The sequence below is a fragment of the Mycteria americana genome (genome assembly GCF_035582795.1).
Source record: "Mycteria americana isolate JAX WOST 10 ecotype Jacksonville Zoo and Gardens chromosome W unlocalized genomic scaffold, USCA_MyAme_1.0 Scaffold_32, whole genome shotgun sequence".
In the NCBI taxonomy this organism is placed as follows: domain Eukaryota; kingdom Metazoa; phylum Chordata; class Aves; order Ciconiiformes; family Ciconiidae; genus Mycteria; species Mycteria americana.
Genome location: NW_027445438.1, coordinates 2,023,762 through 2,039,327, shown reverse-complemented (window position 1 = coordinate 2,039,327; position 15,566 = coordinate 2,023,762). Strand labels below are relative to the sequence as shown.

The window sequence follows — 15,566 nt, the reverse complement described above, 5'->3', positions numbered from 1 at the left end:
AAAGGCTGCACGCACAGACAAAGCAAATTAAAAGAATTTATTCACTACTTCCTGTCGACAGGCAGATGGTTAGCCATTTCCAAGAAAGCAGGGCTTCATCACACGTAATGGTTACTTGGGAAGACAAACGCCTTGCCTTAACTCCAAACTTCACCCCTTCCGCCTTCTTTCCCCCAGCTTTTTATTGCTGAGCATGATGTCATATGGTATTGAATATCCCTTTGGTCAGTTGGGGTCAGCTGTCCCAGCTGTGTCCCCTGCCAACTTCTTGTGCACCCCAGCCTGCTCGCTGGTGGGGCAGTGTGAGAAAGAGAGAAGGCCTTGATGCTGTGTAAGCACTGTTCAGCAATAGCTAAAATGTGGGTGTGTTATCAACACTGTTTTGGTCACAAATCCAAAATGTATCACCATATGCTACTGTTATCCCACAGGTGTGAGGTCGTTTACCCGGTGTGCGAGACACCAATATACACACAGGGCAGAGGTATTTTATTTCATGTCTGCGCAGAGATGGGTGCTAGCTGGTAGCTCCACAAAGCTAGCACAAAGTTTGGTCATACAGGTACAATATTTATACGGTCTAGTTATGCATATGCATAAGTAATTACACAAAGCAGTTTTCTGTTGGTCTACATTTCTCTTATTTCAACTTAAAGCTACAGTGCTACTTTAATATTCTGCGCATGCTTGCAGGAAGTGTGGGGGGGTAGCTTTCTTTGGTCTTTAATTGAGTCGGTGGTCGTGATCTCCCCCTGCCATCTTTACCTTTCCCCTATTTTCTGTAAATCTTGTTGACTTCATGTAGTGCCGTATCCTTCTAGCCCGGCAATCTCCCTTATAACAAGATGTTCCCTTTATCAGTCCTTGAAGTCTTAGTTTCTTCTTCGAAGGTTAGTGATTAATGATGCCTGCATATTCCCCTTTTATCAGTCTCTTAGTTTTTCTTCAAGGGCACATTTGTTAGCAAGGCATGTGTTGTTTATACAAAAAGTGTCTTGTTTCATAAGGCCTCTATGGCCCTTACATCACTACTATGAAGAAAATTAACTCTATCCCAGGCCAAACCAGTACACTTTTCCATTCTAGTATCACTACATATCGCTTCATTCACCAAAGGTCTAGAGTATCGGGGCTGGGGGAGGAAGGTGGAAAAAACTTTCTCCTCTCTCTTCTGGAGATAGTGTAAAAATGGTAGTGAATTTTGGGAGATAAATGCTTTTAATAGTAACAAACAAGTTGAGTTTATTGAGGACATCCTTAGTCCATTCATGTCTAGCACTGAAAGCTTCTGCAACGCTTCTGCAATATAGTCTTGCTGCCAGAAGTGCTAGCCTAAAATGTTAGCAGACTGCATTCATGGTTGTGTTTGTTTCTGGATACCACCATAGAAAAGCCAGTGTATCTTTAAAATCCAAAATGTCTTTTCTATTACCTTGGTTTTGTACTGTATGGTTTTCATATTTGTTTCATGGATTGTCTCTTCTGTGCAAGATTTTCATGATTTTAGCTTCCTGAAAATGTGTAAGGAAGTAAGTGTTTAGATTTCATACACCATATTTGTGTAACTTTTGTATGACTATTTAATTTTCAATGTAATAATTAATTCAGGAAGTTGGAGCAAGGGCAAAAGAGTAGTTAGTTCACTTATTTAATTGAAATTGAATGTGCTCTGCACAATTTAAGGGCAAAGGAAAAAAATTTTACATAAGATGTTGGTTGTTCACATCTCTAATGAAGGACTTATGGTGTATGGGTGTGGGTTTTTTTAGTTAAGCTTATGTAACTGTTTTTTTACCTGCAGCTCTTGAGTTCTGGTTATTACAATAATCTTGTAGAATAACTTTTTGAAGTAACATAGATGCAAAACTGTGCTCCTCTGTTACTCCATTTCAGATGCCCATTTGTACAAATACTTACTTATTTTTCATTATTGCTGTCTCTTGTACCCAGTATGCTTATATCGGCTGTCTTCTACTTCCTTTATTGTTAAACCTGGGTCAAACAAATCACTGGGGTGCAGCTGGGTTGTACAACTAATTCATTCAGCTTGAATATTTTGTTTGCATTTTGAAGTAGAACACAGCTGATCCAGATTGAACAATATCAGTGCCACAGTGTCACATTTGCTGTCATTTTTCACAGTGAAGTGCAATATGAGAAACAAAGTCACAGCCTTTGTGCCAGTGGAAGCCATAAAGTAGAAGAAAGCTAGAAAATGAAGTTCATCAATAAGAAAATTACAATCATGGAAACCAACTTTCTTTATACCTGTCTGTCTATATGAAGAGTGTATTATCCAAAAAGTAGGATAGGAGACTGCTTCAGGGAAATTGGTTGATTGTCTAAATTAGACACTTTAACTGGTTTGTTCTCCCGCTGTGTAATGGGAAAGCAAATGAAAATATGAGGCTTACAAAGAAGTGATGCTAGGAAGTGTAATTAGAACTACATCTGTATCATGTTCAGTTAATGTAGTCTGAAATATTGAATATACACTCTGAGAGATCTTCCATATTTGAGGTTTTATATTTAGACTTCTAAGTAGCTGTAGAATGTACTTTGTAATGATATTATAAGTATCTCTAACAGATGGGAAAGTTCTGTCCTATAACGCTTTTTCTTTCTGGATGTAGGGTCATATGCCACAATCTTTCTCTTAAATTGGCTAAGCTTATGTACAGTGTGAAACGTGACATCCTGAAAAAAACTGTACGTTTCCTGCTCTTTTTCCCACAGTGTTCTTTGCAATCATATTTTTTTGTCTTACGTTTGATTTTTATGAAGGAAAAAATAAGTCTGCCATTTTGTAATCAAGCCACAAAAATTTGGGAAGCCTAAGAGTAATTTTGGCTTCTACTACCATGAATAATACATGTCCACAAAAAAATGCCCCAAGCCCATGTGGTGTGTAATGCTCAGGACAAAGTGCCATCTGCAATTAGAATGCTGAAGAAGAATGTCCAGAGACTGCTTCAATGCTGACATCCCGTTTCCTAGGAGAGGCTGGGGGGAGTATTAATAGTCCTTGATGCAAATTGTTTAGTGCTTGCATCCAACTACTGATGCTAGGACTCTCGCTCGCTCCAGTAACTGACACCACAGGCCTGGGGCTCCTACACCCCTGGTCTGACTCCAGTTGCTGGCCCCATATCCACTCGAGCCGGTCCCCCCCAGTAGCTGGCACATCCTTGCAGCACACACGCACACGGGATAGAGAGTGAGATTACACAGAGAGATAGTAAAGAAAGGATTTAATAAGAAGATATGAGAAGATAGGACAGGCTGTGGTGATCAGGTGCAGGACTCAGCCAGACAAGCGTACTGACCGGCCTTATTTTACACGTGACCGGTCCCTTTTATACCCCTTTCTTTCTATTTCTCCTTTTCCTCCCCAATCCCCCTTCCCCTGAACATTGCCTCATCAGTTTGCATAGTTCCATCCACTCCTGCCCAACATCCTGGACCCTCAGATTTGCATCCTTATCAGTTGCAAAGTCTTGGTTTACATGCAGTTTCTTGATAGCCCATCAATTAGTGCGATTCACGAGGTTTGTTTCTTGTCTTTGTCTCCATTATGTTTGCCTGTTAGGTTTGTGTGTTCTGTATATTTTGTTTCTGGATTCCCCCTTTTCCTTAGTATCCCATTTGACAAGGTTCTCAATTAGATAATTTACTGAAATAAACATTCCCACATACCCTTATCGATTAGTGTGACTGACCAGGTTTGGTTCTCGGCCCTTACCATTTGTCGGTCATGTTTGTGTCTCTGTATGTTCTTGTTTATGGCTTCCCCCTTTTTTTATTATCCCTTTTTGCATTGAAAAGGTTCTTGACCAGATACCCTTAAAGGAGCAGACACTCTCCTTCCACATACCCTTACATTGTGTAGCCTGCTTCTCAGAAATCTGGCAGGCTTTGAGGGAAGTTGGGTACTTGGCACTTATGTTTTGAGAAGCTTCTGTCATAAGGCTCCTAATTCCAAATGCCACAAGAGACTGGATCATAGATGGACACCTTCTTTGACTTGGAACGACCTACAGTAATTGCATGCAATTTTGTAAGGCCACAGGATTCCTTGTGCAACTGTTCATATGTAAATAGTCATGATTGAGTGGCTGGGATTGTTCAAATACTTTCTAGTGGGTGTGTGTGGGAATGCTCTATTCTCACTATGTGTGCTCTTCGAAAAAGATAATGAAACCATTTATGCCCCTCTCCAAAGACTTGTGTTTCAACAGGAGTTGGCCCTGCAGCTGTAACCCTAACAACAAGGCCTTGGGGAAAAGAATCAGGGCAGCCTTCCAAAAGAGAGAATCTCTACATTTGGAATGAGCAAATGAAACTGGTAGCATGGTATTTAGAAATTAAAGGAAGTACAGAAGGACCTATGTATCTGGTTTTGTTCCTAGGTTTATTTTTGGAATTGTAACACTTGAACTGAAATTCCCATTTTAAAAATATTTTTTAAAATAAACAGGTAAATAAATGACTTAAGACTTGGCAGGGTCTTTATTGTTGTTACATTTAACTGTATCCTAATTTCTGGTATTGAACATAACACTGTAAGTATGTTCTCATAAAAACCAGTAAAAATCCTTAATTTTTTTGCAACTTTACAGAGTCTTCACTTGAGAGTGCATAGTGCTGTTTGATACAGTACATAATTCATTGTCACCAGTTTAATATGAAGGAATTCAGTTGGAACTGATTTTTGTGGTATGGATGCACATTTCAGTGCATTTCAGAAACAGTGATTTGAGAAACTAATTTCTTGTAAAAATTCACAGGACTATTTGAAAGATTTGTATTAGTGCTTATGAAGGGGTTATACTTATTGTAACGAATGTTTTCTAGAGAAATTAACCATAAATGTTTCATTTGTAAGGTGTGGCAATCTGATCTATTTGCATGGGAAGTACTGAGTTGGGGGTAACACTACTGATGTGACTGCTGTGGAAAGTGATTCACCAACCACAGTTCTCACTGCATGTTTGGAAGAGAAGGGGTGTTTTTTTGAGAGAGACTGAAAAATGAATACCTTACACAAAATGATCTGTGACTGAGTAGCAGACAAAGAGGGCTTTGGGGAAGTAACTGCTTATCGTGTGTGAAAGGACAGCAGTGATATCTGGCCTTCACACTGAACCTGACATGAGCCATCATTCCTGCTTTCTTAGGAGAAACAGGGGAAATCAAATCCATATAGGAAGCAAGTATACCTTGCAAGTGAAGGTGTTGTTACTGTATCATGTTCATCTGTCGGAGTGGGAGACGGACCCGGAGTAACGATGAATCTCAATATGAGTATGGTCGTTCTCCTTTATTCAGATTACTTAACAGGTTTATATAGAAGCTAAGCAAAGCACGTGCTAACAGCGACTATTCTATTGGATAACTATACTTGTCCACGCGCTTAAAACAATTATATGATTGGTACAAAGTTGCCGTTCACGCACTGTTCACAAAGGGGGGTTTATCAGCACTTTCCCAGACTTAGTCCCGCTTATCTTGTTTTACCAAGTACTCCTTCTGCTGTTCTCAAGGGAATTTCACCTTGATCTCTGGCTCCCAGGCCCCATCAAAGGCTGGATTGCTCACATCAATTAAGCTGTGTCCTTTATCACTTAACCATTCTTCCACAATTCCCCCTTCTTGTTTTTGAGCGATCCAGGCATGATTTATCATGGTTCTAAAAGCCTTTTTGACACAGCTACATGCTACACAAAAACACAGACCTATGATAACTAAAATTATTAAAAGTCGTAATCCCTCAGCTAACAAACCCTTCAGCCATGATGGTAAGGACCCAAACAAACTGGTTAACCATTCATCAAAAAACCCCTGATTTTGTCGAATTTTGTTGGCATGCTCTTTCAGCCATCGTAGTTGTTTGTGAATTGATTCACTGTGATCAGACAGGTTCATACAACACATGCCTTCAAAATCCTCACAACCATGACCTTGGGCTAATAACAAAAAATCAATTGCTGCTCTATTTTGCAAAATTGCGTGGCGTAAGCTATTTTGATCCTCTAATAACGTTTCTATTACCTGGGTAGTAACATTTGCTTGTTTTTCAGCCCAACAGGCTAATTGCCCAACCTGTTTCAGGGCTCGTCCTGCTGCCCACCCAGGTATGAGCAGGGACAGGAACACTCTCTCAGTAGTACTGAGGAGGGCAAGTTCATCATCACAATCTGGGGAAAGACCCGTGACTTCTCGTTTTGTTCGATGTTTGATTTCTATTGTTTTATTTCTTACATTTTTCCACCAATTTTGATCTGGGGCTAATAGCGTTAATTTTCCAAGATAGCACAGCCCACCAAACACGTTCTGTGGAACTCCTTGCCACGCTCTATCACCACATATTAAAAAGACATCTGGAGGCAAGGCCTTTGGAGTGCCATTGTTCCAGATTGGTACTCCTCCCTTAGTCTCGGCTCCTAGGGCCGCCTGGTCCCCCCAATAACCAGCGGGATCGTAATAATCGTTATAGCGCCTTTCTTTTGACGTGACATTTGTCCACTCAATCCAGTTAAATGTTCTATAATAATTGGTGCCAGTAAAGGCGGGTCCTCCAAATATAAAACAAGTTTGAGTCCAATTTTTTGTTTTATTGCCAATCCTCATTGATCCTAATAAGCTTAACTCTTGGGGGTCCCACGGCAACGTAACATTTAGACTATTAATGAGTGTGGCACTGCAGCCGCTAACATTGGTAGCTCGACTACAGTTTTTTGTAGCAAAACTACTAAATTCAGTTGCCTTAAAACCTGGTACCCCTAGTAGACACGTCCGGAAAGGCTCTGTAGCAGACGCAAGTGAGAGGCAAAACGCTTGTTGACCTGTTTTGTTCGCCCAGGTAACCCACATATTTTCTCTGGGCTCAATTTTGTGAAGACTCATCACCACCGGGAGTACTATCCCGATGATCAGGGGTAGGTTCATCTTGCTCATCGGATGAGCCATGAGGGGTTAGAACAGGCTTCACGTTTCTGCTCGGCACCCACACTGGACCGCGACCTGTGGAAACACACATATATCCTCGACCATTAAATATAACTGGGACTGGCCCTAGTTTCTATGACTTGTGACCATCCTTTCCGTATTAATTCGCCTACTGCTTCAGTTCGTGTTTGGATACTCGTTTTTGGTTGTACGCTTAAAAATACCCATTCTAAAATATTAAACATATCTCCTCGTCCTTTGCATTTGGCAGTGGCAGTGGCATTTAATTGAAGGGTTGAGGTAAATTCCCCTTTCTTATTTTGCCACTGACAAATGACTGCATAAGGTGAGTCTTTTCCATTACAGACGATTAACGATATTGGCAGTGGCAAGATGCGGCGCGATGACCAAGCTGCGTGCATTTTTTGAATGATTTGTTGCAGCACCATGTGGTGCTCCATTGTCAATGTCACTTTGTCCGCAGGATTTGTCCCGCGCAATAACGCAGTCAGGGGTGCAATGTCAGTATTAGAAATACCAACACAATTGCGAACCCATTGAATGTCCCCAAGCAAGGTTTGGATGTCATGTAAGGTATGTAGTTGAGTGACAAGCTCTGTTTTTTGTGGTCGGATTTTTGAGTCTGTAATAGACCACCCAAGATATTTCCAAGGGGCAGTACGCTGCACCTTCTCTGGTGCAATGACAAGCCCCTTTTTCGCTAAGATGGTGGTGAGCTGGCGCAATGACTCGTCTGAGAATGGCTGTTCTTGACAGCAAAGAATATCGTCCATATAATGATAAATTATCGTATTTGACCATTGGGCTTGAAGTGGTTGCAGCGCCCATGCTACATACAATTGACACAATGTGGGTGAATTTTTCATTCCTTGTGGTAAGACAACCCATTCGTATCGCTCTACCGGTGCGGCCTTGTTCACCGTCGGCACAGAGAAGGCGAAACGTTGAGTGTCTTGTGGGTGCAGTAGAATGGTAAAAAACTAGTCTTTTAAGTCGACTATCAAGATGTGCCATCCGTGTGGTAACATACTGGGAGATGGCATTCCGGGCTGCAACGCACCCATAGATTGCATTTGGTCATTGACTTTACGCAAGTCATGCAAAAGTCGCCATTTTCCACTTTTCTTCGGGATTACAAAAATGGGAGTGTTCCAGGGACTAACAGAAGGTTTAATGTGTCCAGCTGCCAGTTGTTCAGCAACTAATTTTTTGGCAATTTGCAGTCGCTCTTCAGTCATGGGCCACTGGTCAACCCACACAGGCTCATTTGTAAGCCATGTAAGTGACGGGTTGGGCGGCTGCTCCCCAGCGCCCATGACTAAAAATGCTTTGTTGTCAGAACGGCTCCAATTTGACTTAGCACATCTCGCCCGATTAGTGCTTCTAACGTCCCAGGCAAGGGCAACACATACACCTTAAGAGTGGCATGCTGCCCCTCCGGAAACTGTAAATGTATTGGTTGTTTGCTAATATAGGGTACTGATTGTCCACCAACTCCTGCAATACTTGATGTTGGTAGTTCTACTGGCCAACTTGAAGGCCATATGTTGCGGCTGATGATTGTAACATCCGCCCCAGTATCTAACATTGCATCAATTTGTTGCGATGTGCCCTGTTGAGTAATAGTAATTTTCATTGTTGGCCGCTGATTTAATTTTGTTGTAAAACAAACGGCAGGGCCAGTGGACCCGAAACCTTGATTGCCCCGTTGAACATTTGATTGAGGCATATGGGTCAATGGGTTGCTAACAGCAACTATTTGTGCGATTTTACTACCTTTAGGGATAAACACTGGTGGACAAACAGTATAGACCATGATGTAGATACGACCCGTTGTCCTGGTTTCAGTTGAGACAGAGTTAATTTTCTTCGTAGCGGCTGGTATGGGGCTATGTTTTGGATTTGTGCTGAAGACAGTGTTGATAATACAGAGATGTTTTAGTTGTTGCTGTACTAGTCAAGGACTTTTCAGCTTCCTGTGCTCTGCCAGGTGCAGAAGAAGCTGGGAGGGGACACAGCCAGGATAGTTGATCCAAACTGACCAAAGGGCTATTCCATACCACATGACGTCATGCTCAGTATATAAAGCTGGGGAAGAAGAAGGAAGGGGGGACATTTGGAGCGATGGCGTTTGTCTTCCCAAGTAACCATTACGCGTGAGGGAGCCCTGCTTTCCTGGAGATGGCTGAACACCTGCCTGCCCATGGGAAGTAGTGAATGAATTCCTTGTTTTGCTTTGCTTGCGTGTGCAGCTTTTGCTTTCCCTATTAAACTGTTTTTATCTCAACCCTCAAGTTTTCTTACTTTTGCTCTTCCGATTCTCTCCCCCATCCCACCGAGGGGGAGTGAGCGAGCGGCTGCGTGGTGCTTAGCTGCCGGCTGGGGCTAAACCACGACAGTCCTTTGTGGCGCCCAACGTGGGGCTCGAAGGGTTTGAGATAATGACAGATTTGATTGGAATGTGCCAGATAGAATTTATAGCTGTTATTGCTGTTTAGGTATTAATCAGCAGGCTTCTGTGCTTGCCATAGGCTTGCTTGCCTTACTGTATGTCAGAGTCTAGGGCAATACACACAGATTATTCCCTTAGTCTATGGACCACCCCTGTAAAATGTCTGTAAAATGTCCATAAATGTCCACAAAATGTCCACTGAGTTCATTTAGTCCATGACTTTGGGCTCCATCTCTTATGGTTGTTACTCAGGACAGGAGAGGTGGTGTGTTTCTTGGAGTTATTGGGCACCAAAGCCAGCTCAGGTCAGGTCACTGCTGCACTTGCACTGCTTCTTGTAAGGCTTCTCCTCCATTGGTTCAGGTGGTTCCAGCTGTAGTAATTCCTATAACATGCAACTCAAATCATGGGTTACAACAATTTAAAGGTATATCTATTACAATGTCCACCCCTGGTCCTTTTGGACCAGGTTATAGGGTTTAACATTGCAATGAAGTCCTCCCCTTGCCCCTGCTCCAGCTTGGACTTATCCACAGAATGTAGTACCTTCAGAAGTAAACTTGCTCCAACATGGCCTCATGCACAGCCACTGATGCTTCAAGGTGTACCTGCTGCAGCATGGACTTCGTCCACAGCCACAGATGCTTCGAGGTATACCTGCTGCAGCATGGACTTTATCCACAGCCACAGATGCTTCGAGGTGTACCTGCTGCAGCATGGACTTCATTCACAGCCACAGATGCTTCGAGGTGCACCTTATCCAGCGTGGACTTATCCTTGGGCCACAATCCCTTCAGAGGTATACCTGCTGTGGCACAGACATAACCATGGCCACAGACGTTTCAAGATATACCTGCTCTGGCATGGGCTAATCCATGGGCACAGACGCTTTGGGGTGTCCCGCTCCCACGTGGATTCATCCACAGGTCACAGTCCCTTCGACTCAAGTTCACAACGGAGTTCCAGCCTGTCCAGTACAGCAGCACAGAAACAGCAGCAATGCCCTGGCCATCTGCCAGCCCAGGCGCAAGGCCATTGCTGTTATCAAAATGTTCCCAGGCACAGCAGAGTAAGGTGATAAGCAGTACAGCAGCACGGCAAGCAGTGAAAGCAAAAAGCAGCCACTAACAAGCCCGTGTAATCTGCGTCGATTACTCCAGGTAACACGATGAGACCTTGTATACCGGCAGAGGACCGGCCTAGTAACAATCCTCCAACGTTGCTTTCTTGATGAACAAGAGGTCCTAGAACATTGCTGGGAACTTTTTGGACATTAGAGTCAACAAGGGTGACATCTACTGTGGTTTCCACGTCGACTCCCAGGCTTCCTCGGGTGGCTGGTAGGCACTGTTGTAGAAAACCTGTGTTCCGTTTTGGGGGTTCATTTGTGTCTGCGCGCGACCTCTCTTCGCGCTCGGCTTCCAGTTTCCCGAGCATGCCTTGGTAGCATGATTGTTTTTCTGGCAGTGATCACACCAAGCTGCAGCACGACAATTCGTTTTCATGTGGCCTGATTCCCCACAGCGAAAGCAGCTGCCACGAAAAGGTTGTCCTGGCGGTCGACGAGGTTTTCCTTTGGGAGCAGGGCCTTGTTTTTTCTGCACCACTGCAGCTAGTGGCTGCATTATTTCTCGAACTGCTCCTTGGACCGCAGCAGCAACGGTATTTCCCTGTCGTTGTGTTTCGGCTCTTTCTACTCGTAGAAGCATTTCCTCTACTCCAGCTCCTTTGGGCAAACTGGCTAGCATTTGTCTTGTTGTCTTATTAGCATTATCAAAAGCTAATATTTTGAACATTTGTTGTCTGTTGTCTTCTGATAGATCAGGATGATTCATGATAGCTTCCCAGAGCCGATCTACAAAATTACTGTATTTCTCGGTTGCTCCTTGTTGGAGATTACTAAAAGAGGGGACGCTGGATCCCGGTAGGCTAAGGAATGCCTCAAGTGCTAGCTGAGCAGACAATTGTAGCATATTTGCTGGAAAAGTTATCTGCACTTGATAGTCGCTGTATGGTCCTTGCCCTACGAGCATATCCGCAGTGATTCCACGAAGTGGGTCCCCGTCTCTTTGTCTTTGAGCGGCAGCATTAATGGCTCGCTGTTGCCAGGATGACATCCATAGTAAATATTGTGTTGGGGTAAGTAACAGTCTCATCAGGTTTTGACAATCATATGGACACATGAGGTCGGCAGAAAAGATCCAACTAACAATTTGTCTTGTAGCCTCGGATTTTAATCCATATGCTGAGACGGTGGTTCGGGCTTGTTGCAGTATTTTCCAATCATGAGGTTCCCACTTTCCTTGCCCGTCTCTCTGCACAACTGGAAATGCTAGTGTCATAGGGCCTTCAGCCCCCCCCCACAGGCTTCCACTGTCCTTCTACAATTGCATCTTTGATGACACCGCTCCAGCGTGTGGGTTTAGGGAGCGCTGGAAGGTTCATTAAACATGGAGGCACAGCTTCTCCTTTCCTTTTTGTTTGTAATTCCAGAGCGTCAAGACGTTTTAAAACTGCTTGCAACATTTTTGCAGTGGCATCAGAGGATTGTGGCAGCTCCTCCCCGCTAGATGGTGTGGTAGTTCCAGAGGATTCCGTAGAGGGAGGTAGAGGCGGATAGAATGAGGTTGAGGGCGGCAACGGAGGCGCGGAGGGTGGTTCACTGGGCGGAGCTGCAGGGGGAAGTTGGCAGGCTGTTCCGCCCAAGTCATTAGGTTTTGTCGCTCCCGCCCCTCCAGGGGGTTTTGGCGGAGCTACTTCCGCATTCGCTTCACAGTTTGCATTAACTCTGCTAACTGGAACTTCCGCTTTTTCTGGCTCTGACATTGATTCCGCCATAGCACGCAGTTCAGAAACATTTTTACAGACAGTTCCAGACGCGCCTCTCACGGCAGGCAGCCCAAAAAATCGCGCAATAGGTCCCGGTTTGTTTTCGGGCTTATCTTTAGACACTCCCGGACCTAACATTTGGGCAGCAGCGCAAGCTACTTCCCTCTCCGCCTTCATCGCTTTCAAAGTTTCCAAGACAATGTTCCAGAGTCCACGAACAGCCTTTATTTCCTTTTCGTCCTTTTCATTCCCCTCTATTGTTTTCTGCCACATTGTTCCTCCAAAATCTCGCCATTCCGATACGGAAAATAACATGCAGGTGTCAGAAAAGTGACCCCAACATTGTCCCAACTTAATCAACCTTATTAACTGCTTCACTGGTGCTTCTATCCCTCTCTTAGAGAGGATTCCAGTGAGCAACGTGGCCGCAGCTTCTGTTTCCATCACTGCGCCTGAGAGGTGAGGAGTGACAGGAGCGACCTCACACCGGCGTCTGCCCTGCTTCTTGCCCCAGGCAGCGCTTCTCTCAGCCGTGGTTTCCCACTCCCCTCCTCTAGCTGCTTACCGCAGTCACGGAGATTTCATCGGTGCGTAACCATCCTCTGCTACCAGATGTCGGAGTGGGAGACGGACCCGGAGTAACGATGAATCTCAATATGAGTATGGTCGTTCTCCTTTATTCAGATTACTTAACAGGTTTATATAGAAGCTAAGCAAAGCACGCGCTAACAGCGACTATTCTATTGGATAACTATACTTGTCCACGCGCTTAAAACAATTATATGATTGGTACAAAGTTGCCGTTCACGCACTGTTCACAAAGGGGGGTTTATCAGCACTTTCCCAGACTTAGTCCCGCTTATCTTGTTTTACCAAGTACTCCTGCTGTTCTCAAGGGAATTTCACCTTGATCTCTGGCTCCCAGGCCCCATCAAAGGCTGGATTGCTCACATCAATTAAGCTGTGTCCTTTATCACTTAACCATTCTTCCACATTCATCTAGTTACTGAACTGAGGAAAGGTGACATGAAGAGATTGGTTATTTCAGTTCTGTTTTCTAGCATTTTGACAAATGCAGTACCCATTTTTTGGCAAGATATTTACCAAATTTCTTGGTTTTTCTTCTGCTCTCTTACCTCTTATATGCAGTCTCTAACATCTATGCTACAAGATGATTGTAAGTCAGAGCCCATAGAAGCAGATCTTATGATTCCTGGATGTTCTTTGATTTGACTAATATGCTGACCTGGGACAACAAAGTCAGGAGCACATTCCATTCTGCAGGCTCAGCTTACAGATGCAATGATGTCCTGCACAGAAGCAGAGTGGAAAGCTGGAACAGCAACATCTTAAATTGTTTGAGCAAGATTTACTGGAGCTTGATTGTAGATGGGATGAGTTATTAATTTATTGGGTTTTTTTTTCTTTTTACCTCCTCCTTGGCTTGCTCTGTATTAAGCCTGTGCAATGAAAGAGGACTGAAGGTGGAGGTTGAGAAAAATGTGTTCCCCCACAAGGTTTATTTGTTGACTTGCTATTAAAGTGCAAAGGGGAAGTCTGACACCTTGAGTTTTAAACTACGTAATTGTCAGGTAGTATTTTTGTGAGAGGTAGGAAAAATAAGAGAACTCTTTTGGGCTGGGTTGAGATTTGAGTCTGAACTTAAATATTAGATTTAATAACTGTATCTTGCACTCTTTGCAAAAGTTGCTAGTGAAAGCAAAGTTATGAATTTAAAGCGCTTGAAACCCCCTTTAACAGCACTTTCTTTTAATTGAGAAAGAACAACCCTGATGAAAAAACATGTTAAAGAGCAACTATGACACTGATCTAAATGCATGTTTCTTACACCTTAATCTTAACTTTTAGGTAAAAATTGATATCCCAGGCAGAGGAATTTGTTTGTGGTTTTTTTGTTGTTTTGTGGGTTTTTTTCTCTCTCTCTGTGTGATTCCCCCCTCCTTGAATCTGCTGACAAAGAAATCCCATGTATATTTGGAAACAAGCAGTTGTGTGGCATTAGATGATCTCATTTAAAATAGGAAAACATTGCATAGTAAACTGAATTGTCACATTACAACTGTTTGACAATTTAGTCAAAGTAGTTGTGAAAGGGTTAAATCCCTGACAGTCCCTGACTAAGACATAGACTTGCATTTTTTTAGTTTCACTTGCATCCTTGTTCTCTTTTGTTCTCTTCCCCTGCAAAGATAGTTTTGGTTACCTGCTGAGCAGAGTTGATGGTGGGACATCTCCTGTGACTTCTTACCTGATAAGACTAAGCAGGCCTTGAGCAAGCTCGTTAGGCTTCCTAATTAAATCACTGATAAGAGGAACTCAGGACAATTGTGCCAAAGATAAGCACCAAAGAACTAGCTTAAATCGACCCCCTTGTAACATTCCAAGGCCGAAGGACTGATGAGCTCACTCAATGACTATATATGGACAAAGGAAGCCCAAAGTTCAACTAGTGGACAACGTGAGGAAGACTATGGAAGACCACCGGGAGGGTGAAAAGACCCTAACCCTAATTTTACTGCGCATGCTTGGACTATGTAAATGAATTCCGGGAACTCATCACCATAAAACTGCCCTTTTCAAGAAATCTGATGAATATGTATGATTTTTCTGTATATGAACTGATGTGTTGCGCTAACCTGGCAGAGCACTTGTGGCGGAGCGATCCCCAGTGCTGCCCAGCGCTGCAATAAAGAATACCTGCTTAATAGTCATCCCGACTATTGAGTTCTGATTTCGGCTTTTCACGGCAACAGTTGCTGCTCACTTTTCATTGGAGTTGATTTAAGTCAGTTTTACAGGCAGCCTTGATTGTACCCTCCAGCAAAACCCTAGTGACTCATCTCCAGACCTTTCATTGGAAAGGATTATACAAATGAAATATTATGATGTTATTAAATTATTTACAAAAAACAGAAATAAGAGAAATGTGAAGGTAGCACAGACTTTTTTTTTTTGAGCAGAGAGGATTTCACTGAATTTTACAGCCTAAATTTTCAGTAATTATGGAATTTCCCAGCATTTCTGTAGTATGCAGAAAGGCTCACCAGAAATTTGTAAAGGTCAGCATGAAGACATTTGCTAAATCTATATACTTGAAATTGGTTACAATCTTATCTTTAAATGTGGCTGCAAAATTCTAGGAGCTCAAGGTAACTGGGGAGAGGGGTAAAAGTGTCCATAGGACCCGAGGAAACAGTGCATCTTCTCTCAAAGTTAAAAAATGTGCAGTTTTATGTCTTTTATAAAATCAGAATGCTAGTTTGGGCTGTCTTATCTTTCTGAAACCTTTGTCTGT

At 43.1% G+C, this 15,566-nt stretch overlaps 1 protein-coding gene across 3 annotated transcripts in view; it reads left to right on the top strand.

Moving 5' to 3' along the window:
- Window positions 1-15,566, top strand: part of LOC142403056 (CDC42 small effector protein 2-like) — a 101,874-nt gene that overhangs the window by 7,547 nt on the left and 78,761 nt on the right. The window lies entirely within an intron of this gene.